This window comes from Haemaphysalis longicornis, unplaced genomic scaffold (genome assembly GCF_048455015.1).
Source record: "Haemaphysalis longicornis isolate Haplotype H1 unplaced genomic scaffold, Haemaphysalis longicornis Haplotype H1 scaffold_7, whole genome shotgun sequence".
NCBI classification, from domain to species: Eukaryota; Metazoa; Arthropoda; class Arachnida; order Ixodida; family Ixodidae; genus Haemaphysalis; species Haemaphysalis longicornis.
In genome coordinates this window covers 19,098,220-19,124,817 of record NW_027526422.1, presented here as the reverse complement: position 1 = coordinate 19,124,817, position 26,598 = coordinate 19,098,220, and the positions used below count along the sequence as shown (strand labels likewise).

At 48.7% G+C, this 26,598-nt stretch overlaps 1 long non-coding RNA gene across 1 annotated transcript; it reads left to right on the top strand.

Moving 5' to 3' along the window:
* Window positions 1-384: 384 nt before the first annotated feature.
* LOC144147217 (uncharacterized) lies at window positions 385-25,542 on the top strand. The gene is made up of 2 exons (XR_013317863.1): window positions 385-477; window positions 25,233-25,542. It is a non-coding gene; the product is annotated as an uncharacterized LOC144147217 (long non-coding RNA).
* The last annotated feature ends 1,056 nt before the right edge of the window (window positions 25,543-26,598 follow it).

Sequence of the window (26,598 nt, the reverse complement as noted above, 5' to 3'; positions counted from 1 at the left end):
GTGGAGAGGGTTAGCCAGTGAGATTTCTGTTTAACTTTGCTCTTCACGCTGCTAATGAAACGAGAACGGAGGTTGCATCTTTTGAGAAGCCATATGGGTGGGACTTCGGCGTAATTATTAACATTTTTTGTGTGCCCGGGATTGTCGCACTCTCCTGGACACATAGATATGTAGTTCGCCTCCTGCCAGGACACGGAGTGAAAGTCCTAACAGAATTGACTCCTTGGGCTCCCGCTGACGGCTGTGCACAACGAGGCGCATCCGATAGCGGAAAGCGTCGCGCCTGCGTTGCGCCGGCATGCATACTAAGCGGAAGCCTATCGTCAACGAGCGCCCGCGGCGGTGCTTCCGTCGTCGATCGAAGGGCAAAAAACGTGCTGACCCCGATGCTGCGACTAGGCATTTCACAAGTGCACATAACCCCCCAAGCAAAAGGACAAGGCGAGACGGTGACGCCATGGAGCAAAACGCACGCAAGTATGGGTCACGTTGACTATTTTGGCTTATAGTGTCCGTTCGCACGTTTTTTACACATATATTACGATCGTGTGGCCGCATGTGTTCCCAAGGGACACATAGAAGGTCCACGCAGTGACGCCGATATTAACTTACGTGAACGCGTAGATATGTAGTTCGCCTCCTGCCAGGACACCGAGTGAAAGTGCTGGAGCGAAAGCTTTGCAGTACCGTCGAGCAGACCATGTATGTGCCAGCTAGGCAGTAGCTGAAGCAGGATTTCGTTTCGAAAGGCGCGGGACCCCTACAAAAAGGAGAAAGGGAGAACAGGAAAAAAGAAAAAAAAGAGGTTAAAAAGAATAACAACATAAAAACTCTGGGACGTCGCACCATACTCTACAAGTCCTTCTGACTGTTTTGTTCATTTTTTCCCCGGGAAAATAAATAAAATTCCTCATTTTCGTATTGTTAGCTAATGGAAATTGGTTATGTTTGGTGCGTAAATTGCGAAATAAAATAAATATTTGGGGTCTTTATTATATCAGGCAGAGTTAGTGACCCCTACAACCTCTACCGCCTCCTTCCCCTGAATTGAAAACTTGAGGAGGCGGTGGGGCGGGGGGGGGGGGGGGGGGGGGGGTGCAACGCGATTTATAACTGAAAATTACTTACAATCCGTTGCAGTTGCATGAAATTACTTAAAATGGCTAGCCATTGATAGTAAACAAATTGCAATTACTTAAAATTACCTAAATATTTGGAGGTTCTTTGAATTATTGTTTGGCTTAGGAGAATTACTCAGAGAATCACTTGCACTTACGCACGTTTTCTGCTCACTGGAGGGTAGTCGTGACGACTGTGGGCATATGTGCGCCGCGCTTCTTACGGTAACGGCAGCATTCTTGTTGTTGTTCCTTTGCTGGGACAGACCGACGTACGTACATGCGCTCGTATTAATATTAACTCTGAAATGTGCCTTCCTTGCGTTATGCACTGCTGGGTGTCATTGAAATCAAATCAAATGTTTATTTGCCTTTAGTTCCTTCCTTCCCTTATTTCACTTCTTTTCCTTCTCGTCGTATGGCAGTGGTCACTGCCCAGAATCATTTTCTACCCATTCACTACCCAGATCTACCCATTCACTACCCAATCGCCGTAGAATTCGCCTTCAATCTCACGGACTCCTTCCAGGCTTCACGTCGCAGCTTCTTGTCGGGCAAGGCGTCCGACAACCCTCCAGCTACACAACCCCCCCCCCCCCCCCCCCACCCCTCCTTGGAACAGCGACATTGTGTGGACACCAGCCCACCCTCCCTGACGGGCAGCAACTCGGCCTACCAGAAAGCCTGCGCCCTTTCTTTCCACGCAACCGATCGAGGACGCCTTGGGAACTGCTCCCCTGGTCACCTTCCAAAGCCTCACCCAGCATATCCCCGCGCTTAGACAACCCTCCCCCCGCCCCCATCTTCTCAGCACACAGGAATTCTATTCTCCACAGAATCCGCACCAACACTTTCCCCTCACCCCACCTGCCTCACCGCCTATACGTAACCAAATGCGGCGCAAAATGCAATTTTGCTTTCAACCACCGGGCAGTCTAATCGGTACCATCATCAGCTGTGCTCACGACCCAGCCTCCCACCTCTTTCCTCCCCTCTTCTCCTCACAGAGCTGTGGGCGAGCGTAATGACCAGCGCTCACCCGGACGCACAGCGACTACTGGCCTTTCGGACTGAGGAACCACATCCACGTCATTTAATTTATACTATCCTCGAGGACAAATGAGTTACAGAGGGGGATGGCGATATAGCTAAAGTAGGGCGAAACAGGAATGGTCTTCGATGGCAGAGGCAATGTACTTCAATGGTATCTGCTGAAGGCGACTCCGAGGACATCCGGGCCCTTCTTACGAGTTGTGAATGCGAAAGCAAAGGTCCCAGTCACCGCCGCTGAGTGCCCCTTCGAGCTTTTCGCTGTGAGTAACCTTTTGCTCAGGGAAGAGGTCGGCAACCTTTTGAGGTGGAGGGCCTAATTGCATGAAGCCGGCACGAGGGGGGGGGGGGGGGGGGGGGGGGGGGGGTGTTGCAGGCAAAGAGAAAAAGTTCAGCGAGTTGAGAATATTTGACAATAATCTGTCTAAGTGTGAAGATGAGGGATAATGCCAATCAATTCTATGTTTCTGTCTCCCGTACCTCTAACCCGATTTGAGGTCAAAACTGGCGTGTCGGCCTTCAGAAAGGAAGTGACGGGGGAGGGTGGGGGGTGCGGGTTCTGACGACGTGCTGGGGCCGCAAATACTGCGCCGCGGGCAGCATAGGTTGCCGACCCCTGACTTAGGGGTATCTGCGGTCTACTATCGGGGGCGGCCACCTTTCGCTAAGCCAAGATTGCAGCCGCCGACGGTGTAGACTACGTAGCGGTACGGTAGTAGTCACTCGCTGAGCGGTCTGGCGCGGTGGTGAGGCGGCCAAGCTTCGGGACCCGCGCGAAACGGAATATCCGGGAAAGCGTTGGTGAGTACACCTCTGCTGTCGAACTTGTTTGACTTACCGTTCATCATCATCATCATCATCACCACCAGCCTATCTACGCCCACTGCAGGCAAACAGGAGGGCGATGCGGCAGAGAAAAGGTCTTTCCCATTAATCTCTAATTACCCCGGCCCTGTGCTAACTGCGACCAATTTATCCCCGCAAACTTCTTGATCTCATCTGCCCATCTAACTTACTGCCGCCCCTTGCAACGCTTGCCTTCTCTAGGGATCCACTCTGTTATGCCTAATGACCAAATGGTTATCTTGCCTTCGCATTACATGCCCTGCCCACGTCCATTTCTTCTTCTTAATTTCTACTAATATGTCCTTAACACGCGTTTGTTCCCTGACCCACTCCGATCTCTTCTTGTCCCTTAACGTTACACCTATCATCTTCCGCTCCATTGCCCGTTGAGTCGTTCTTAAGTTGAACCCTCTTAGTGAGCCTCCAAGTTTCTGCCCTGTAAGTGAGTACCGGTAAGATGCAGCTGTCATACACTTTCTTCTTCAGGGACAATGGTAGGCTGCCATTAATTATCTGAAAATGTCTGCCGTATGCACTCCCCCCCCCCCCCCCACCCCTGTTCTTATCCTTATAATTATCTCTGCCTCATGGGGTTGGGATACGGGGTCACAACTTGGCCTAAGTATACATATTCGCTTACCACTTCCACTGCCTCGCCACCTATCTCAAATCACCGTGCTGTCCCGAGGTTATTGAGCATTACTTTGGTTTTCTGCATATTAATTTTCAGGCCCACGTTTGTACTCTGTTTGTCCAGTGCGAAAAGCATGCTTTGCAATTCGTCGCCTGATTTACTTAGCAAGGCAATGTCATCAGCAAATCTGAGGTTACTAAGGTATTCTCCATTAACCCTTACTCCCACCTGTTCCCAATCCAACGTTCTGAATACTTTTTGTAAACATGCTGTGAAGAACATTGGAGAGATTGTGTCTCCTTGTCTGACGCCCTTCCTTACAGGTATTTTACTGATCTCCTTATGGAGGATGATGGTAGCTGTGGACCCATTGTAGATATCCTCTAGTATTCTTACATAATGGTCATCTACCCCCTGAATGACTGCTGAGGTTTCGACCGAGTCGTAGCCTACGGAACCCTGCTTGTTCTTTAGGGGCTGAAATCTAAGGTTGCAGACTTACCGTTAGGTAGTGCCAACGTTGAAGCTTTCGGTGTTGCATGAGATGACACTCATAGTACGTCAAGCTGTGAGGAAGAGAAAGAGGGAAACGTTTTATTCCTGACCAGGCCTAGGCACTGTTGAGCCGCGGAAGGGCAGCTCTCTGGGGGCGAGCCCTGTCGACTAAGGTCACGAAGCAATAACAAGACAAGAGGGGAAACGACGTTCACTTAGGCGGCCAGATAACGTCACAAGCGCTTGACCAATGTTAGGGTAGCGGCCTCTGTTGCGAGAGAACAAACTGCGCGGCCGCCGCGATCAGCATTTCACGCTGCGGCCGCGGCATTGGACGCTATCATTTCAATAATCAAGTGTCACCTCTCTCTCCTTCGCCGTCGCAACAACGAACCTTCGTAGTCCGCGTTGGTTATTGTGACATTCTGGGCGCTCGCCCGCGCTTGCCGCAATGAGCAATTTCGCCTCCTATCGTGACCAGGGCGCACCAGGACTGGGCGTTCGCCGACGCTCAAAATTGTCGGGCCAAATAAAGTCGTTTGTCTCTTTTTCTGGCAGTCCGAGCGCGCGAGGGCAGACAACCTGGAGTCGTGGGGAGGGGAGAAGGGGGTGGGGGAAGAAGCAGGGCGTGGCAGTGCCTGATGGCGTCATCGTAGTCCCCGCAGTGTGGCAAGCGGGGGTGGGAAAGAAGGATGGTGAGATGTGGGCTGAGACGCTCGAGTGGGGAGGTAATGTTGCTTGTATTTGTCTTCATTGATTGAATAACTTTAATCGATGTGGGAGAAGCCACATGGCCGTGGCTGAGAAAGAGGGAGGGAAGAGGAGGCGGTCCTGAGTGCGGATTCTAAAGGGAAAAACGAGAGGTGATAGGTGGTGCGTGAGAGCGTGTGGTGGAGGGTGACATCACGGAAAATGATTAGTGCCTCTAGGTGAGGGGCCCTCACGTCACTTCTGCTGAAGCCGGAAAAGCCATTTCCGGAGGCCCTACCTTTTCCGCCATCGCTCGATCAACTGCCGTCTGCTTCGTCTCCTCCTGCCGACCACTGGCTACGGGTTGGGCCGCGCAGTGACGCAGGGCCTCGGTGGGCCGGCCTTCGGCGTCGTTGCTAGAACACCCGACGAACGTGACCACCAATGCGCTTAAAAGAAAAACCACGTGACTTTCTCCACACTTGTCCCAATGCACGGGTGACCACCGGGGCCTCTCCTAAGCTTTTCTTTCCTCCAAGGGTCCGGCCGCCTGGTGTGCCTTCTCCGCACCGCCAAAGCCCATATGGCCGGGAGAGAACAACAGGAGGATGGAACACTCAGGAGGGGCGTGGAAAGAGAACTTTGTGCACGAGCGGCGTTGAACAGAAGAAACGGCCGCTAGAAATTCCTGCAGGGGCATCAAGCTGTTGGTACCCATAACCGTCGTTGGACCTCAAAGCTAAACTATAGGCCTAATGTCAGAAAAATCTCGGGAAAGCGTTCTCCGATACAGATCTACGGGTAAATGTACTACCCGTCGCAGCCAACTGGAGGTTTAGGAGCCGTTTTGCGGCTACAGACGCTGGCTTTTCCCCTCGATGGGCCATTAATTAGTTCTGCTACTGAACGAGCCACACAATCGCTGCACCCAACGTAATTGACACACCGCCGTCCATGCCGAGGATAGGAATCAAGAAGACGCTCCCGAAGGGCAACGGCGTGTGAGTCCGCCCTACTCATCCGCCACTGTATTTGACAAGGAGCGGCCTGCGGTCCCACTAAGCTACGCTTAAGAGTACCGCCACTTCGCGCACCCGGAAGCGCCTGGGGGCCATTTTGTTTCTGGCTTGCAGTGGTGCCATCTCTGAGCTCTCCCAATGAAACCGCCGCGACCGGCCGTTGGAAAGCGGACGTGTCGCTCGTGTGCTCCCGACGAATCCGCTAGAATCGAGCGAAATATCACCCTTCCAACCGAAATATATGGGTTGGCGACCTCAAGAGGCGCTCAGTAGGAGGACCACGCAGAAGATTAGGAAGAAATGAAGATACAAGCAGCTGCAGCAAAGGACACGCAGGCGCCGGAGAAATCGGAGAAGAGCGCTCCGAAGCTCAGCGTAGCCCTTAAGAGAAGGATTCCAAACCTTCCCAAGCAGGACTTCAAAATCGCCATAAGACAATAAGTTCGTTCGCGGTGCCCCAAATCACCCAAGCTATAGCGAGATTTAAAAATGTAAGAAACAGCGCAAAGGACAGGACGTAGAGTGTAAGACAAACACGTGGCGCTGACTAACAACCAAGTTTTATTGCTTGCAGGCGGCTTATATACACATCTACAAAACAATGGAAAGGGAAATGGAAATTACAGAAGGCAAGGGAGGAGGAAATTACAGATGGCATGAAATGTACACGAGTTCTTATCACATGGTCATCGATACGTAAGGCCCAGTTACACATTTGAAAGATACGCGATTTCATTTTCATACAGAAGCACGGGAGGTTTGCCTACACATTTATCGCCCCTCTGACTAATGCAAAAGGCTTCAAAAATTTCACGTGTGCGTTTGCTTGCATATCTTCGAATGATACGACACGGATCAAATTTTGGTTCGCACTTACACTGGCGACAGTGCGCAGCGCTAGGTGACCGCCGACATTCGATTTAGCTGCGCACTGTCGCCGGTGTAAGTGCGAACCAAAATTTGATCAGTGTCGTATCATTCGAAGATATGCAAACAAACGCACACGTGAAATTTTTGAAGCCTTTTGCATTAGTCAGAGGGGGCGATAAATGTGTAAGCGAACCTTCCGTGCTTCTGTATGAAAATGAAATCGCGTATCTTTCAAATGTATAAGTGGGCCTTACGTATCGATGACCATGTGATAAGAACTCGTGTACATTTCATGCCATCTGTAATTTCCTCTTCCCTTGCCTTCTGTAATTTCCATTTCCCTTTCCATTGTTTTGTAGGTGTGTATATAAGCCGCCTGCAAGCAACAACTTGGTTGTTAGTCAGCGCCACGTGTTTGTCTTATACTCTACGTCCTGTACTTTGCGCTGTTTCTTACATTTTTAAACATGCGCCAACCAGCCCACTTGCTCCCCGTTCTAAGATAGTACATCTATAGCGAGAGCATGCCCCAGTGGGGCGAATAACCTTCAAGAGGCCAAAGTAAGACCGAAGTGGACTTCGAACATCATCTCGGTTAGCGCACCGAACCAAGAAGCCGCTAACGAATTTAGAACCATAGAAACCCTCACCATCGGAGAAAGAAAGTATAATGTAAAATCGTACGTGGCTTATTCCGAACAACAAGTTAAAGGCGTCGTTCGTGGCTTTGCACCTGGCACTACCTCAGAAGAAATTATGGACGGCCTGCGCGTGCGGACCATCGACACTAAGATCGTGTTCGCACGCATGCTGGGCAAATCGGCCACCGCTCTTGTCACCTTCGAGGGCAACACGGTTCCCCGCGCCGTCTACTTTTACGGAGGGGAAATGACGTGCTACCTATACAAGGCTACAAGACTGGTCTGCCATATATGCAGAAAAACGGGGCCCAGAGCCGACGTATGCCCGGAACCCAACGCCAACATATGCTCGCCGTGCGGAGAAGAAAACCCTGCGAAAGATCACAAACTGCACGCCCCAATGCGCGCTCTGCAAAAAGGCACACCACACGGGCTCCAAGGAGTGCGAGCTGAAATTCCGTAGCCCCAGAATCCCACCAGCCAACAGAAGCAAAATTTCAACGAAGCAAAGCAGACCAAGATGGTTCGACGACGAGTGGCCAGAGCTGGAACACCACCCGGAGCCAGGATACCGAGAGGACCGACCAACCCAAGGGAAACCCAAGGGTTCTGGGACCAAGGCCCTCAAGAAGAAGAGAAGCAAAGAAGACGACAGAAGTAAGGGGAGCTGGGCAGATGCAGCTTCCCAGGACTATATTTGCCATAAGCCCAAAATGTCCAAGCAAAACAAATATAAAGATGAAATTGCAGCTCTCAAAGAACTTATATTACACATTAAAACAGGAAATGTAATCTTAAGGAAGAAATTAGGGAAATACGAGATTTCAGAAGAAACCCAACCCAAACAGAAACTGAACTTGCCCCCTCCACATCTGGCGCTCGAACCATAGCAATACTGGACGAAAATCTAATTAGTTGTCGAATGAACAAGAAAATTCAAGAATTTAGAATAGAAATAGAAGTAGAGTTTTAAAAAAATCCTCATGGATTGGAGCAAAGTCACAGGAGAAGATAATGCACAAATCCCAATGGACCAGGCGAACCTAATAAGCGGAAGCTCGAAGATACACGAGCGAGCAAGAATCCAAAACAAATAATCATTGAAAATGAGCAAAGCCAAATCGAGGCGAATCCGATGACACAGACTCAGAAGATGACCTATAGATGGCACCAAATTCAAGAACAATTAATAATATGGCAATGGAATTGTAGAAGCCTACATAATAAGAAATACTCGTTAAAAACGTACATAACCACCATAGAACTGAAACCAGACGTCATATGCCTGCAAGAAGTAAAGGTGCAAACTAGTCTGAGGGGATACAATAGGATGGACCTTTCAAAATACTTCAGAGCAGCCGTATACGTAAAAAAAGACAACTTGCCGGAAGCACTACTTATCCACTAGAGAACCGTCAGCGAACTTGGTTGAAATATACCCCACCCAGAGAGGACAGAAGAGTTTCTTCATATTGAACATATACAGCTCTCCCTCCAACCCGAAAGAGAGTTTTACACCTCTTTTCCAAGAGAAGATGCGCCTAACCCGGAACAATAAAGTCATAATCTTGGGAGACATGAATGCTCCACATAATGAATGGAACTACAAGTATAACTCCGTAAAAGGAAGAAATTCAATTGAAATCTCCAAACGATCAATGATACGGCATACCCCACCAGAACGGGTAACCACACATGCGAAGATACATGCCCTGACTCGACCATTGTGCCCACCAAGGACAGACTCACGATCTGGACGAATACGGGTGAGAATCTCGGCAGCAATCACGATATAGTAGAGATCAGGACGAAATCAGACAAATTTAGAAGAAAAGCAAGAAAACAAAAGATCACTAATTGGGACGTCTTTCGCGAAAAGCTATAAGAGAAAAAGAAGAAATAGAAGACATAGACATCTGGTGTCATGACATAAAAGAATCTCTCAAACAGTCCACCAAAGAATTTGGAGAAGAGAGCGCATACATGTGTGTCGATAACCATCTTATCAGTCTATGGAACAAGAAATAAAAGCTAACTAAGCGATGAAAAAGAAAAGACACAACAAGAAGCTAAAAGCAAGAATTAAAAAGGTCACGAATCTAGCTAGGAAGCACGCGATACAACTCGCTAATCAGAATTGGCAAGACTTCTGTGACACACTCAAGAATACCCTAAATACCTCGAAGACATGGGCAATAATTAAAGGTATGCGCAATACGGAGACTACAAGAAGGGAGACCGGACACAACATCAACAGAGTGGCCAAAAGTTTCGAAAGCACCAACGCGGAACTCATTAAAGCCCTAAAAGACATATTTGAACTGAACGCGAAAATTGCCCCCTCTACAAGAGAATACCAAGGTTCCCAAAATGCAAAGCTAGACAGTGACATCACAAAAGAGGAAGTATATCAAGCCATCCTTGCCAGCAAACGGAAGAGTGCGACAGGAGAAGATGGAATTAACAATAACATACTCAGGAACCTATATGACTCCCAACTGGAAGCATTAGCTGCATACATAAATTAAAAGCTATGGAAGACGAACCGATTACTTATGCAGCGTAAACACTCGACAATTACGACAATACCCAAATCAGGGAAGACACCGGGTATTGAAAATTTGCGACCGATATCACTGACCTCATGCGTAGAAAAGGTGTACGAAAGAATCATCACGACAAGGCTTCAAAAGAACTTGGAGGAAAACAACGTTTCCACACTGTATGATTGGTTTCCGCAGTGGAATATCCACCCAAGATGCCTTTCTACAGCTGAGACACGACATTCTCAATCGCAATGACGACTACGATCAAATTGTATTAGCCCTGGATCTGAAAGGGGCATTTGACTACGTGTTGCATGAGGCAATATTGCAAGCAGCTGAAAAGGCCTGCAGGATGCGGCAATAAAGTTTATGATTACATCAGAAACTTCCTTTCAAATAGAACAGCCACCATTGGCATTGGAAACACTAGATCTGAACCTTTTGAAATGCCTAACAGGGGGAACTCCACAAGGGGCCATCATCTCCCCAGTGCTGTTCAACCTGACAATGATTGAAATAGCCAAGAAATTGGAAGAGAAAGAACACATCGGCAAATCAATCTACGCAGATGGCATCACCATGTGGACCACAAGTGGAACCCTCTCAGAAAAACTACTGATCCTACAAGAAACAATCAACAAGCTACAAGAGCCGATACGAAGAGATAGTCTAAAATGTGCCCCGGAAAAAACTGAACTCATTAGAATAAGACCCTCCAAAGAGGAAATTCCCTCTGGAAGCATAGTAATTGACAACCAAAACATTCTTTTCAAGCCGACGATAAGAATATTAGGCATGCACATACAAAACGACAACAAGGCCACCACCACCTTGGTTTGGACAAGCTAAAGAAAACAACACAACAATTGGCTAGAGTCATCCGAAGAATCACAAGAACAAGAAAAGGCATGAGAGAAGAAGATACTCTCAATCTGGTGCAAGCATTAATCATGAGTAGAATTACTTACAGCTTACAGTACCACCACATCGACGCAAATCAACATGAGAGAGTCGACGCACTTATCAGAACTGCCTACAAGGCAGCTCTCGGCCTTCCCATATACACCTCAAATGAGAAATTCTACAAGTTGAGAGTGTGCAATACCTTTCGGGAGGTCACAGAGACTCTCCTGGAAGCCCAGAAAGAACGACTACTGAAAACCAAGACTGGAACAGAAATACCGAGAAGAGCCGGGTACTCAGTTCACTCAGAGTACATACAGAGAACGGCAGAACTTTCTCCTCAACAAAGAGCAAGCCTCAAAATTCCACCTATTCCCCAAAAAATGAATCCTACATACAACAAAGGAAGAAGACTAGCAAGAACAAGATACATTAGGAAGACCTACGGCAAAGACCCGGATGCAGTCTACACCGACGCGGCAACTAACAGCCGTGGCAACGCCTCAGCGGGGGTAGTCAACTGCGACGGGAAAACTCTAGACTTCCTAATGAGCAGCAAACAGAACATTCTTGTACAAGAAGCCGAAACCACCGCCATCCTAATGGCCATAAGGTGGGGCGAGCACAAAAAGAAAAATCTCACCATGATTACTGACTTCACGAGAGCAATTAGAAACCTAATTTGCGAACTAATTCCTAAAACAGCAAATAATATAATGGATCTGACACCGAAAGGCAAACACAAAATAATATGGACCCAGGCCCATCAGGGACTGGAAGGAAACGAAAGAGCGGACTCCCTCGCGAAGCAAATCATGGGCCGCGGGGAGTCTGAGCATTCATACGCCCTTCCTCCATACAGTGCGGCTGCCGACCGACTCCGGTTATGCCGACTAACCAGAAAAACAATGCCGACACCTCACCTTCTACTAGACGCAGAGGAGGCCAGAAATCTTACGAAAATCCAGACCAATACCAACCCATGTAAGTCCAGATTAGCACTTATGTTTCCGGATAAGTATAACGAAGAATGCCATAAATGCCATCAGAATGCAGACCTCTTCCACACTGTATGGAACTGCCCGACCATATGGCAACAGAACAACTACAGCACATCAATAGAGTCCTGGGAAGCGGCACTGTCCAGCTCGGATCGCTCCAGTCAGCGATAACTGCTGGAAAGAGCCAAGCTAGGGGCTTTCGTCACTGGAGTCCTGGAAATAGGATTCCACCCTTAACTCCACCCCTCCCCTTCTATCTTTGTTGTGAATAAAGTTTGCGACTACTACTAGTGCTACATAAACCGCCGCCGGTTGTGACAGAGTGTGACCGGCCGCTCTAGCGTCCACGCAGCAGAGAGAGAGAAGAGAGGCTCCCAGAAACAAAATGGTTGCGCCTAGCGTCACTAAATAAGTTACGCTTAAGAGTACCGCCACTTCGAAGTCCGGGCACCCGGAAGGCCGGAAGCATCTGGGGGCCATTTTGTTTCTGGCTTGCAGTGTTGCCATCTCTCGCAACGCAACCGCCGCCGGTTGTGACGGGCAGTGTGTGACCGACCGCTCTAGCGTCCGCGCAGCATAGTGAGAGGAGAGGCGCCCAGGAACAAAATGGCTGCGCCCATATGTAAACAAATATCACATTGTGCCGACCGACCAATGAAAATCCTCGCGGCACATAACAATGAGAAAAGAGTGCCGATACTCTAAAAGCCTTTATTTAGTGACGCTAGTCGTACTCAGGACGCAGTGCTGCACGTTGGTGAAGTGCAGCGTCGTCATCACAAACGATAAAAATGTCTCATACCTCTCTGTTGGGTGGCACACAAATATTCTCTGAAGATAATGCGTGCGTCTGTACATATCCTTTTAATGTGAGATGCAAGAGACAAGGACCCATGTACATGCGGAAGCACACCCACGTGTGCCAGAAAGTGTCCTGAGACAAGCAGACGCGGCATTTTGCACGGCCAGAAGGACCAAAAGAGGGCAAAGGTAATGCGGAGTGAGTAGAGGAGGCGGGGGAGGAATTAAAACAACACAGGAGTTCTCGTGAAGCGCACAGTTTGTGCTACGGTTGTGGGGGCATACTGACGCAGACACCGGCCGCAAACGGAAGGCCCCTCCACGTCTTGATCAACGTGCCCAGGTCTTTGAAGCTCATATCACAAACTCGCTTCATCATTAAGTTCGTGGAGAGAAAACCGTGCGCAAACCAGTCCATCATTTGCGCCGGCGAGAACGGCCCTTGCACGTCGCCCGCGTCATCTTTGTAGAGCCACCAGTACAATTTCCAATGGGCATCGCCCGTCCCCGAGTGCGAAATCGACAGGTTGGCGAGCTTCACCATCAACTCGCCTTCCTCATGGTCCGTCAACTTCCCGGTACCAGCAAGCCCGTCGTGGCGGGACGAGGGGACCTCAACGCTCGCCGAGCCTCCTACTTCGCTTGGATCCGCTGCGGCAGTGGGATAAGTTGGTCCACGAAGTCCAATGCCTAGTGGCCTACGCGAGTCAGCAGCAGGCCTCGTCGCCCGAGTAGGCCTTTCGGTTTCAGGCTTGTCACTCCCCGTGCACGTAGTGTGAGTAGCAGCTTGCCCCCAGCTTGCAGGTGGAAGTGTGCTGTCTAAGCCTGGAGGCGACCCGAGCCCTGGTGCCTGCTGGGGCCAGGGCTTCCCATGCTGCCAGCTGTTTTCCCCAGCCCCTGCCAGAGTCGGTGCAGCCGAAGGCAACGCTGGCGCAAGCGGGACTGGTTCGGCTGGTTTCCCGGCTGACGTAGGCTTCTCTTCTTTCGACGCGCTTTCGCCATTTTTTCTTTCCGCCGGGGTTCCCGCAGTCAGGGGCGGAGCTGAGGTGTTCGGACGCCTGAGCGGCACCCTCTGGCCGAAACTCGGCGCAGGTGCGGACCCCACGCCAGCGAGTCTCATGCCCTCGTTTCTGAGTTCAGTCAGATGAAAGGTCCTCGACGTAGGAACCTCGGACGGGCGGCTGCCACTGGCTGGCGCCTCGAACCGACTCCCTCCGAGGACGTCGGCGGCGGCCGGCTGCGAGCAGCTGCTGCGCCAGTCCATGTCGTCATCGGCGCGGCTACGCGATTCGGTACGACCGCTGCGATCCCACCTTGAAATCCTCGCCGAACACAAGGACGTACCGCTCGTGCTGCCGGTCCAAACACGTTCCTCCCTCACGGCACCCCAAACTTGGCAAGGCCCGGGAGCGGCGTTTTCTTGCTCACGGCGTCGCTGGCCCCGACCGCGGCCGAGGTTCTTCGGCCGCACGCTGGGCGCCGGGTTCACTGGGCCTCGCACCGCGCCGCCATCGTCACCCCTTTTGTCGCAACTGTCCACGAAACGAGGACCCCACACAGAACCGGCGTTCACCGATTGAGGCCAAACGCGCTGCTCTTCCACCGCCGCCCCGAGGGCAACGGGCGGCCGACTGCGGTCAACCTGCGTCTGGTCGAATCCGCGAATAGAATTGGGCGTTCGATCAGACATCGTGTCTTCGTACCGGAATGGCGCCGCCCTGGACTGCGTTGCTTCGGCCGGCGTCACTGATGCACCACTCGGCTGGTTGGTGTTTGTTAGAGCAGGGATGCTTGTGGAACTAAAACCCATTGGAGTTTTCTTCATCTCAAAACTTTTCGAGATCACTTAGAGCAATCTCAAATGTTTCGCACCACGCAGCGTTCGCGGATCACTCAAGCTCAAAACGCGGCATGGGAAAATAAAACAAGGCGAGGCCTTGATGAAAGCTTGTAATTTTACGTGTGGCGCTAGTGGTGTTTTCAGTAATTAGTTACTGTTTTGCATAATTACGATCATTTCAGGTAAATTTTATTGACTCAATGATTTTGAATAACTAATTAATAACATGGTTTTTGGGGACGCAGTGATTTTTTTGCTGATATCCAGTATTGCTTGAATGTTTCTTTTTTCTTTTTTTTTTTCTCGCAGCGTTCGTCTTGAGCTCGAGCCCAACACTCGCATGGGCGAAAACAAATTTTCTTGTGAACCACCAAACTGATTGAAAGGAAACTGGTTCCAATTAAAAGGCTCAATTGGAATAAGTGGATTACGAACGTGGAAATATATTTTCCACCTGGAAAATTTAACAGAATTAGTTTAGTTTAATAAAATAGAAAGTTTTCTCATGGAGGGTCCCGTTAACCAAGCCAGCGATTAAACTTGTTTTCAGAAAATATAATCGGTGGGCGAAATTACAATGTAATCCAGGTTTCTTGTAAACCCGCTTATCCACTTATCACCGTCTATGGGAATGCCTTCTTCTTCCCCAGGGCAGTGGGACAGAGAGAGAGGAGAGGGAGAGAGAGAGAAACGTTTATTATGAGAGAAAAAAAGTTGGACAGCGGACTGACCAGCTCGTGCCTTGAATACCTTGTTCAATTGGACCCGAGCAGCAGCGGTAGCCTGCTGTTTCCTGAAGGAGAAGATCATCATCATCATCACCAGCCTATCTACGCCCACTGCAGGGCAAAGGCCTCTCCCATACCTCACACTTTATTTTCCTGTTTTTCTATATCGGCTTAATAAAACGCCTTTACTGCATCCCCCGGGCGCAGCTGGATGCACGTGCCCAGGACATCCTGGACTGAGGACGTCTTTTGCACGAGCGAACGGCTCCATCATCTTCCGTTCTGCTTAAAACATTCCTCCTCCTCCTCCTCCTACTTGTTTTAATATTCATCGAAAAGGCCGCATACAGCATGATTTCATTTTTATTTTCTGCCAATACACTGCTTAATCAACCCCCCTGACCGTTCCCCATTTATGCACTTCTTTGCACGTGACTCCAAGTCACGACGAAAATTAGGAATAAAAAAAAAATGGCCGCGGATCTGCTCCTTTCGTTGCAAATGTCGAGAAAAGACGATAGTCTTTATCGACTTTTGTTAAGTAAATTCCTCCCTTTGCTTTCCCGCTCACCTCTCATGTTGTTCCTCTTGCGTCGCGCTCCTCTCAAGGTAAAGACGCCAAAGGTTTGCTTAAATCATTTCAAATTTACCGCGTTCCACTTCTATAGGTCGGGTGTCTCGATGCCAGCGCTGCCGTACGGCGAAGACGCGCGTTAATCGAGGCGCCCTACTTCAACGTTTATAGAACCGCGTTTCCCTACTCCACGTGCGTTGCAAGCAGAACGAGGCACCTATCTAGTGGAACCTTTTGTAACTGTTGCCGGTTGATTTCTTAAAATGGCGCGAGAAGATGTAGTGGCGCGGGCGACAGCAGGCGACAGCAGGCGACGGCGGAGTGATTTTTTTTTTCTGCAGTTTATGAAGTATTTAGTTTCGCAAAAATCAAGCATGTATGATTTATTGTAAAGGAACACTGCAAATATCATTTCTGTATTGATTTTCTGTCTTATATTTACGTAATATTTTGTTCATCTTCAACGATGTTGACAAGTATGAACATTACACTGGACCTAGACGGGTAGATTTAGCTGTGACTATATACGACTATTGCGCAGGGGTTGTTTCACTTTGGCCGGGTGGCTGAATCGATTCACAGACAGTTAGACGGACAGACAGACAGACAGACATACAGACAGACCAAAATTTCTGTGTTTAAGTAGCCCAAGAAAGACTATCGTCTTTAAAATCCTCGGGGCTCTAAGCCTGGCGGTAATTACTGAGGAATTCTTAGCTGCAACAAGGCCTCTGCTGCTACGTTGCATCTGCGTCTCTTTCTTCGCTTTCGTTTCTTCCTTTTTTGGCGAGAAATACTTCCACCGTCTCCTTCACTTCAACGTCGTGTTTGCGTTTAATCAGTCGCTTTCGTTTCCTCGCCTTTTGGCACGCATTTCGTCACCAAGCAGGCCGGTCGGCCCGCGCCACAGCTGCCCCGTAGAATCGGACTTCTGCAGGGACGGTGTGCACCTGTTCTACTCACGGGCCGGCACGTGTCACGCGGCACAAACTATTCTATGAGTGCTACGGTTCCAATTTATAGTTCTGTGAAGCGTGCGCACTAGCAACGCAAAGCTCCCGATTCCTGGCTAATCCCTCAAATGTGTTGTGCCTCGAAGAAAGGAACAAGAACAACGAACACTTTATGTGTTTATATGTATACGTGTGGGAATAGCGCGTTGGTAACGCACATGGCCCATGCTTTGGTGGCGTGGGTTGCAATCCCAAGCGAATTAAATGTATTTTTAGTGCGCAGCCTATCGGCACCATGTACAGGGGTTTGGTAGGGGCGGCGGCGGCGAAGGCAAGGGCGGTACCCGCGTAGCCGAGCGAGCGCACGAGACACCCTAGGCAGAAAGAAAAGGGAGGGGCAGCGTCTGACTAAAGTGTCATGGGGAGGGCGGCACACTCTGCTAAGGCGTCAGCGCGTCGCCACCAAGGAGGTTGTATACAACCTCCTTGGTCGCCACAGCTCAGTATGTCTCACTGCCTCCCCCTCGCACTCTCGCCATGCGTCGCCACCGGGGAGCGCCCTCCCCTTCACACTCTCGCCGATGGTCCTCTTCGTTTGCGGCTCATCCGAACCACGTGAGATTTGCGCGGGAGGTTCAAACACGATTTGCGACAACATGCGCTGCGGTGGCGCGCGCGCGAGAGAGAGAGAGAGAGAGAGAGAGAGAGAGAGAGAGAGAGAGAGAGAGAGAGAGAGAGAGAGAGAGAGAGAGAGAACTTTATTTCGACCTCACGTTCAGGGAAGTTGGCTGGGGGAGGCCTAGAGGGCGTCCGCACCGCCAGGGCTCGTGTCGTGACCAGCTCTTGACTGGCCCCGTCCGAGCGGGGCAACCACTGCTCTCAGAGCAGTGTAGCGGAATGGGCATCCCCATTCCATTTCAATTTCATTCTGAGGAATTACAACTGGGCGTGATTCCATTCCTTTCAATTCCTCGGAATGATAGAAGTTAGCTCATTCCCACTCCTGGAATGGACGGGAAGTTCAATCCCATTCCTTTAATTCCTCAACGTGAAAACTGCCTCAGGAGCTCTATCGAGTTACCGAGGAACGCAACGTGAATCTGACGTTATCATACGGGTTGAAAACTGCAAATGTATGCAGAATGTGTCATTTGTCATCGAAGTTGTGAGGTGGTAGCAGTTTGGTTACATATCTCGTGCAGAACAACAAACCAATGCAAAAAAAAAAAAAAAACATTACCGTCCCTTTCTAATGAAAGTAGCTGAGAGAAGCGCGAAAGCTAAAAGTGCGTCCAACTTTCGCTGAAAGTGCGTCTAACCGATCGTCCAACCTTCAAACACCCAAACCGCCACTGAAGAACGACCCCATGCGACGATTTTTCGCGCGCTAAATAAACGAAACTACTAATGATCTGAATGTACACCGTTAAGTGATTTACAAGATAAAGGTATACCATTGTACTCCTTCATGATCGGAGCACGTGTTGTCTTGAGACCGTGAGACTTTTGCGATTTTCAAGTAAGCATTTTGACACAATGGAAGCCCAGTTTCAGAGGCAGAGAGAGAAAGAGAGAGAGAAAGACAGTTAATTTGCGGTCTTCGGTTTCCCGCACGCGCCGTGTGCTTATCAGAGCTTTCGGGTCGAGCAACCAGTCTAAGGAAGAATGTATTAGTTTTTTGACAGAATGTGATCAGTCCCACTAAAAAAAGCTTTCGCTTTAAAAAGGCGCAGTGTCACAGTGCCCCTTTCTGCATAAGTAGCGGGATCCGACTACTTATGTTAGCATGTTTTAACGGTTTGTTTTTGCGCGACGCGAGATGAAGCAGCTATTACGTTGATGTCTGCTTTTTCCGTTCTGTTGCACAGTCTGTGGCGGGCTATCTTGCCAGCTGATTTGCGTACCGTCATACCAGCATAATTAGCATGCTGTGGATAACTCACAGGCATGTCGCGCGGGGTGTAGGCCCGTTCGTCACATGGCGTTTCGTCATAGGCCGGTTCGTAATAGGCCGTTTGGTCACATGGGATCATTCGTCATACAAGTTCGTCACAGGAACGGTAAAACAAAATTTGCGGTGCGTTTTTAGACGTGAGCGGTGAAAAGGCGTCACTCATTATCGTTTGTACATCGTGCGTTAGGTTGCTCAGTAAGAAAGTGTAATTATAACTAATTTGCACACGTTGTTCTCACAAACCATGTTATTCTCACAATCCTTTTTCTGCAATGTGGAGGTAATAGGTTTTGTACTATATCTATCCGTACCCGTGTGGCACATTTCTTTTGGAAGGAGAAGTAAGACAAGAAAGAGACAGCGTGTTAAACCAAAAAATAATTTCAACCACCACCTGCAAAAAAGCAAAAGGAAAGGCCAACCCACGAACCGCGAAAGGGTCAACCTGGTACGAATTATCAGAGTTGAAGCCACTAACAACCCCCCAGCCTTCTCTAAATCCGCCCAAAATGAAACTTCCAGACGAAATTTCCAAGAATGAGAAGGTCGGTGCTACCACTTCCCCATTTACGGGACCACTTAGAACCATATGCCTCTTCGACCAGTTTTACCATGACGAGTCAGCTGTGACGAGTGGGCCTGTTCCCATGGAGGGTGCCCAAGCCGGCCGCAACACTGAAAAGGGGGGCGCGGGTTCTTCGTTGTGGCCCGTCTTCCAAGGACGTCATTAGGCTACGTCTCTGCCTCACCTTTCTGTCTAGGGTTGTCTATATTCTTGATCAACGCAGGTCACCCTACTTGCCCACTCTGGCTTGCATTCTTTGCTGAACTTTCCCAGATGTACGGCCAAAAGAGGGAAAAAAGAAAACATGTGCCTCGCTTCTCTCTTTTGAGTGGAACCATGCCTACTTCGGTGAGACCCACATGCGTTCAAAAAAAAAAAAAAAAAACCACGTGGACATTCGTTTTGTGCAGCCCGTGACGAACTTTCAATTTGTGGAACCAGCCTATGACGAATGATCGTATGTGACCAAACGGCCTATTACGAACCGGCCTATGACGAAACGCCATGTGACGAACGGGCCGTATCCCTGTCGCGCGGAGCTCGCTCACGTGTACACGCATTCGAAATGCTTACTTGAACAACTTCAAGTGAGTTTACAGCATTTAGCACTAATGCTACTGTACCAACGTGAGAGACGGGAGGGCAGCGGCATGACACACCGTTAACCGTTCCTGCATTCACCGTAGGGAAAGTCGCCACCACTTCACGTTGACCTCCATTGCGCTTGTTTATTGCCCTGGCACTGCCTCAGCCCATTCCGTTCAATACACGACATTATTTATGACCCCCTCGTTTAAAGTGACAGAACCGGGGTCCGGACAGTTTATCGAACGCCGTTTTATCGAAGCCGTTTTATAGAACGCCGTTTTATCAAATGCCGTTTTATGGACGGATGTTTTATCGAAGCCGTTTTATCGAAAGTGTTTTTCCCGGCATTTTCGTGTAACAAAACTTGCAGTACGTTTTTTAGTTTCCTCTTCGCTATGTAATTTGCAAATCTTTCCACGGCGAGTCTATTTAACAGAATTCGTAGTCTTTATAGTTGTCTTTTATTTCCTTCGTGCATTTTGTTTTTGTGATGCGCGAAATTTGTCTCCACAAATTTTGTTCTGTTCATTGCGCTGGTGGTACTGCCATAACGAATCCCCTTGCATCTCCATTTCACCCTCTGATCCGAAGCATATCATGGCATTGTGGCGTATGGACTAGAATGCCTCGATATTCTTCGTACTTTTTTCTATACACCGCTTTTGTGTCTAATCTAATCTAATTATTTCGCCGCGTATGATCTGCATAAGTAAGGCACTTCTTGGTGCTTGTGAGTCCAATGTCAAAAACCTAACTGGAACACTGGCAGAAGTCTCTCCCGATTTCTGCATTCCTAATTCTTAATGAGCACTGAGTTCAGTTACTAAGAGGTTACCAAGCCTTGTCCTACTGTTTTCGATGCCTTGGTTAGAACTGACGAGAAAAAAGTTAGTTAAAAAATTAGTCACCATACTACAGTTTGGTTCGTTTTCATCTATCCCCTCCCCCCTCGTTGCGCCCCACCATGTCTGGGATTTTAAGCCCGTACTATTTTATCTATTTATCATAAGGCATAAAAAACAGTAAGACAAAAGTGGTAAACACCAAAAATAGAGAAATCTTGAAGGTATACTCAATACAGCGCCGTCACTCGATTACCTGTAAATAAATATGGGAAATTAAAAAAAAATTGAGACCGAACAAACAAAATCTAATATGGTCTTATGCGATTACCTTAACAATGCACACAAAAACCAACAAAGTGCGCTGTCTCTTCTGGCGTGTTCCTCCGAGGCCACCAAGTAAACGTAAGGATGGGGAAGTGAAGGAGGGGCGTAAGAATGTTTACGCATAAGCAGAGAATTATGCGAAATCCTGTATTTTTTATTTGATCATGATTAACGAAAAATTTACGCCCACCTCCACTCGCGGGAACCCTGGTGTGATGCAACGCATCTCATGGGGGGTTCCATTGGCGTTTTCCATCGTATTGATTACGTTTATAGCAGGGATTCTCACGCGAAGGGGAGGTGGGCGTAATTTTCCATTTTCACCATGCAATGCACATGCAGTACACGTATGCTCAGGTACGGTCTTTATTGCAGACGAGAATGAGTGCCTTGTGGTCCGTAAAGTGCACAGTTAGGGGCTCGACGATAGCATCAAGCAATCGTCGAGTACTGCGAGAGAGTGCAAGCGTAACGCGGACGACCGTCGACTGAGACCGTCGGAGCGCGGCATGCCGCTTTATATTCACAGCGCCCGAAGGAGAGGAGAGCGCGGAGAGAGAGAGTACTGCACATGCGCAGCGCGCGCAGCGCCGAGCGCAGCGCCGCCCACCGGCGCCTAGCAACGGAGTGAGAGCGCGCTGCGCCAACCCGCAGCTGTTTGGGAGAGAGTGTTCGCTATCGGAGAGAGGAGAGGAGGAGAGGCGCAGCTGTGCGGACAACGCCGGACAGACGCAGGAAGGACAGAGGGGTGAGCATGAGATGCGTTGCATCTAAAAACGCAAATTGTGATGGGGTAGGTGATTATCCAGTAGTCGTAGGTTACGAGTTCCCCTAGTACGAGATGTCCTATGACGACTTGTCCTATACGACAAGTTCACCTATGATGAGTTGTTGTCTATGACAGGTTCACTTGTGACGAGTCCTCCTTGACTGCACGACCTCTGTCGGGGCTCACTTTCACTTTTGGAAGCCCCCCCCACCCCCCCCTCTCCTCCCTGTACAATTCATATAGCAGTAATCTTTCCCAAGTTCTTGGCACAATATTTCTCCAGGTGTAAACAATGTGACCACGTGGTCCAAGTAGGAGTCGCGTGCAATCCACGTGACTAGAAAAGTTGGGGGAGGGTAAGACTTTGGATCACGTAATGATGAACCATGGCGCAATGGATTTTCAGCAACACCAACTTGAATACACCGATACACGTCTAAGAAACATTGTGCAAGTTGTTTGGGTTGCAAATTCCGTAATATAAAAATCAGGAAAATACATGCTTGAGTGCTATCAATGAAGGCGCTACAAAATTCTAATAAAACAAAGGCCTGCCTATATAGTTGAAGTACTTCAACTATATAGGCAGGGTTTTGTGTGTAATTCCCGGCAGAGGCAATATAGAATGAGGCTAACTGTAGGTTAGGGTAATGCGATGGGCAGTTAAACAGAATAAACCCAGAAAATTACATTGAAAGCGGCAAAACCACACTTTTGATAAAACGGACATGGGTGGTTCGATAAAAGGGCATTCGTAAAACGGCGTTCGATAAAAGGGGCATTTTTTTGATAAAACTCCGTTCGATAAAACGGCGTTCGATAAACTGTCTGGGAACCCAGAAGTATAAGGGTTCCCAGACAGTTTATCGAACGCCGTTTTACGTACTCCAAATTTGGCTGCAAGAAAAGGCCGGAAAAAACAGTTTCGATAAAATGGCTTCGATAAAACGTCCGTCGATAAAACGGCGTTCGATAAACTGTCCGGACCCCCACAGAAGCACAGCAACCAAACCACCAACAAAGGGCCCGCATTCAGATTGAAGCAAACCACGGTGTTGCACTGCTGAGAGCTGTCAAAGCACTCGCAAAAAAAGGGCGCTATTGGAGCCGGAACTGTTAGAAACAAACGCCTTTCAACAGGTGTGTGTTTTGCATTGTCATATAATATCTAGTGAAATCGTATATCCCAGCTGCCCACTACCGTAGCCGCCGTACAGAGCGTGGAGGAGGGAGCTCAGTAACATATCCAAAGCTCGCTTCTTACGCTTATGGAGGGTGCCGGGCATGAAAGTCCCTCAACCACAATTTTATTTTTGTTGCCTTGATTGTGATTTGCTGGAGCCCCGGGGACCCGCTGCAACACACGGACAGACGGTCGACAGGTTGGCGCCGTATTCCCGCGAGATGCCTACCAGGTCGGCTTACAAGCTACAAGGCTATATTTTGCGTGTCGAATACAGAGGGTGGGAGGAGAACGCCAAGCAGACTCGTTGTTTCATCTTTCATGAGCAAACGCTTTAAATTGTTAGCTCCAAGATTTTGCAGCACCAGCTTGCGCAGCATCAGTTCGTATCCCCCCTCCCCCTTCCCCCTGCTTTTTGATGCTATTAGGTGGCTCAGTGGCTAAGGCGTTGCGCTGCAGAACCCAAGGATGCTGGTTCGATTCCCGGCTGCCGCGGCCGCCTTTCTGATGGAGGCGGAAAGCAAAAACGCCCGTGTGTTCGAGATTTCGGCGCACGTTAAAGATCCACAGGTGGTCAAAATTAATCCGGAGCCTTCCACTACGGCGCGCCTCATTACCTGTGTAACGTCGGCGCATGAAATCTCATTAAAAAATCATCCTCAGAAATTGCCATAATGTTAGGTCCCCTTTTTCTGTATCTTGAAAAGCTAGGGAGTTCAATTTTTAGTATTATTCACGCATATTTTTTTTATTTTTCGAGCTAATCCTAGTTTTTATAATATTGTCTTTGAAGGAGCCGGGGTCCTTGAAGGAGACGACTGGGTCAGTACAAGCAGCCGGAGCCTTTTTAGTGGGATAGCTCGAGCACAGGGTTCCAAGCGCGAGCGCCAGAGCTCTGCATGACAATGATGAGAGGGCACGCGCACTCAACCACTTCTTCGTCCTCACAGTCGTCTCTTGGCGCCGATGAAACACGTGACAATATTCTCTGCGTTGCGTATAAATCAGAAATTTTGCTGTAATTTTAAAACCAATATAAATACACCAGCTTGGATTTTTTGAACATTCACATATCGCCAATGTTGTTCTTTATCATATGCCTCAAAAACGTGTTGCCGTATATCCGTAGTTTTGTAGCTACAAAACACGAGATATGATCTTGTTGGCTGTAGTAGTTTGTAACAAAGTTCTGACGTCAACGCAGGAGGGCAGATGGCCGGTCTGAACTTGTCCGCTCTACGCGTCGTGATCAACTAACGATTGCACGAAGCACCACGGCACTCGCTGCCATCGCAGTGATGGCAAGTTTAGTCATGTGAACCGTCGGACCAAGGAGGGACGTCTAGAGAGCAATACACCACTTGATTTTGTGCTTGTTCGATGGCTGAAGGCAGCTAAAAAGAACAGAAACTATTCCTGTATGGACTATATGCGGAATAATTTAAACCTAAGTGATAGCGTTTTTCTTTTTTTTTTTCCCGCGCGAGTACACTTGTAAAAATGTTGCGCGTTGGGCGCCCCGAAACTATGCCTGTGCTCGCCGTATATTTCAGGGAGGCAGAACAATTTTGAGCACCTGGGAATCTTTAACCAGCGTCGAAATATCAACATACAGACGTTTTTAGCTGTCGTCTAGATCACAAAAGCAGCGGCCGCGGGCAGCAATCGAACATGCATGTTTCGCCAATGGCCCAGCCACTGAAGCACTCCTCGGAGTAACACTTGCCAAGTATTTGCACTTTTCATGTGTGGGACCTCTCCAAGCAAATCATAAAATGCAACAAAGAGGAACGTTTACGGTGTGGCCCTTCACCTTTGCGCGGTGCAACAATCTTACAGCCTGATTGCAGTCGCAGCGAAGGAAGGGTAAAGTCGATGTTTCATATTGCCTGCAGAATACCGAAAGTGTGTCTTGTACAGCCTTGGTAAAGGGGCTACACTGAGGTGCGCGCGTAACTCGCCCCCAAGCAAAATTTTTGTTCCGTGTTGGTCTGCGTAGGAGATGCGGAGAAGATCTAAGATGGCTCTTCCGGTGGCGCTTCCGGCTAGTCTGTTGTACTGTGCTGTGCGCTGGGCTTCGCCGAGTTCGTCTAGTGTGTTGTGGATGTCCATCTCCATCAGTCGTTCGTTAGAGGCCGAGATTGAGATGCCCACGACATATAAAGAAATTACCCAGCATTATAGATTGGGCCGACGCACACTTCCAGCCGCTCATCGAACACTTAGCAGAAGGTAATCGGTTGCATGGCGCAGGATACAATCGGACACTTACCCTGCGCCACCGCAACTTTCCAGATGCATACACAGATCAGTGCAAGTGGTGCGGCGCCGCAGCCGCCACGCTCCAAGACATGGTTTGGGCGTGTCCCAGTGAACCGGAGACACCCACACCAGGTGAACGCATTACGAGGCACGAGCAGTGGGAGGCCGCGCTGCTTAAGCTCCCGACCAGGCGTCCAAACAGCAGTCGTCCATCTGGCGGAGGACGCCGCCAGGGCCCATGGGTTCCTGACCGCCGTGTGAAGGAACGAGGACACTGCCACTCCCAAGCAGTGACTCCGTCTTAACAGAGACGACTATAATAAAGTTTTTTCATCATCCTTATCATCATTTGCTTAGCCTTGTACTCTGCACGCGCTGCCGGACATACATTTCCCCATGTCGCGACCACGTATAAAGCGCTGATAGTGTTGTGACTGCTCTAAAGGGGAAAAGTGCGTGAGAGGTTACGAAGTTGATCTCGCGTGAAAGAGAAAAGCCCTCGATGAGATTGACCGCGTATTATCAGCAACGGGTGGTCGAACCGTTTCGCTGTGAACCGGTAACCATTGTTTACTTTTTCTGTTCAGTTCCGGTTAAGGTTCAGCGATTTCAAAAAATGACGGTTCGGTTTCGGGTTCAGTTCCGACAGAAATGCCGGTTCGGTTCCAGTTTTCGGTTCGGTTGGGTTCCGGTTAGACACCCTGCTTTTAAGGTCACCAAACTTCAACTGAGCGAGCATTATATTATCCATTAGAGCTACATAACGCAGTTACGTTGCACTGATCTTTAAAATAGAGCATCATTAGAAATATAGAAAGCGCACAAGTAGCCGCTTTTATTATTCAACACGTTACGTCCTTGCAACGTAATACTTGCAAATTAAATTAAATTAAATTAAATTAAATTAAATTAAATTAAATTAAATAAATTAAATTAAATTAAATTAAATTAAATTAAATTAAATTAAATTAAATTAAATTAAATTGGTGTGCTTTCGCTTAAAACAGCCTTACTTTATAGCACTGTAATTTATTACCTGCTAATGCTTTGGCGGCCAGTTTATTCCCTGGAAATTTCTTTTAGTGGCGCGTAAAGCTTGAAAACACTCTCACACTAAGGTTAACGTAACGCGGAGCTTATAACATGCTCTGCGAAAGAGGAGGTTCAAGCCACGGGCACATAATGACTGCATCCGTGTCCGGAGAGGGCTGCTAGAGGTAACAAGAGTAGCGGAGACTTGCGAGGACTCGTCGTCAGTACCTTTATTTACGTTCAGCGTACGAGTAAAGTTGAATAGATATAGTGGGCGATGAACATGTGCCTATTAAAATAAGAAAAAAGAAAACCTTACGAAACTACGCTATCGGTGGCGGTGGTGTGACAAACAACGCATAAAAGA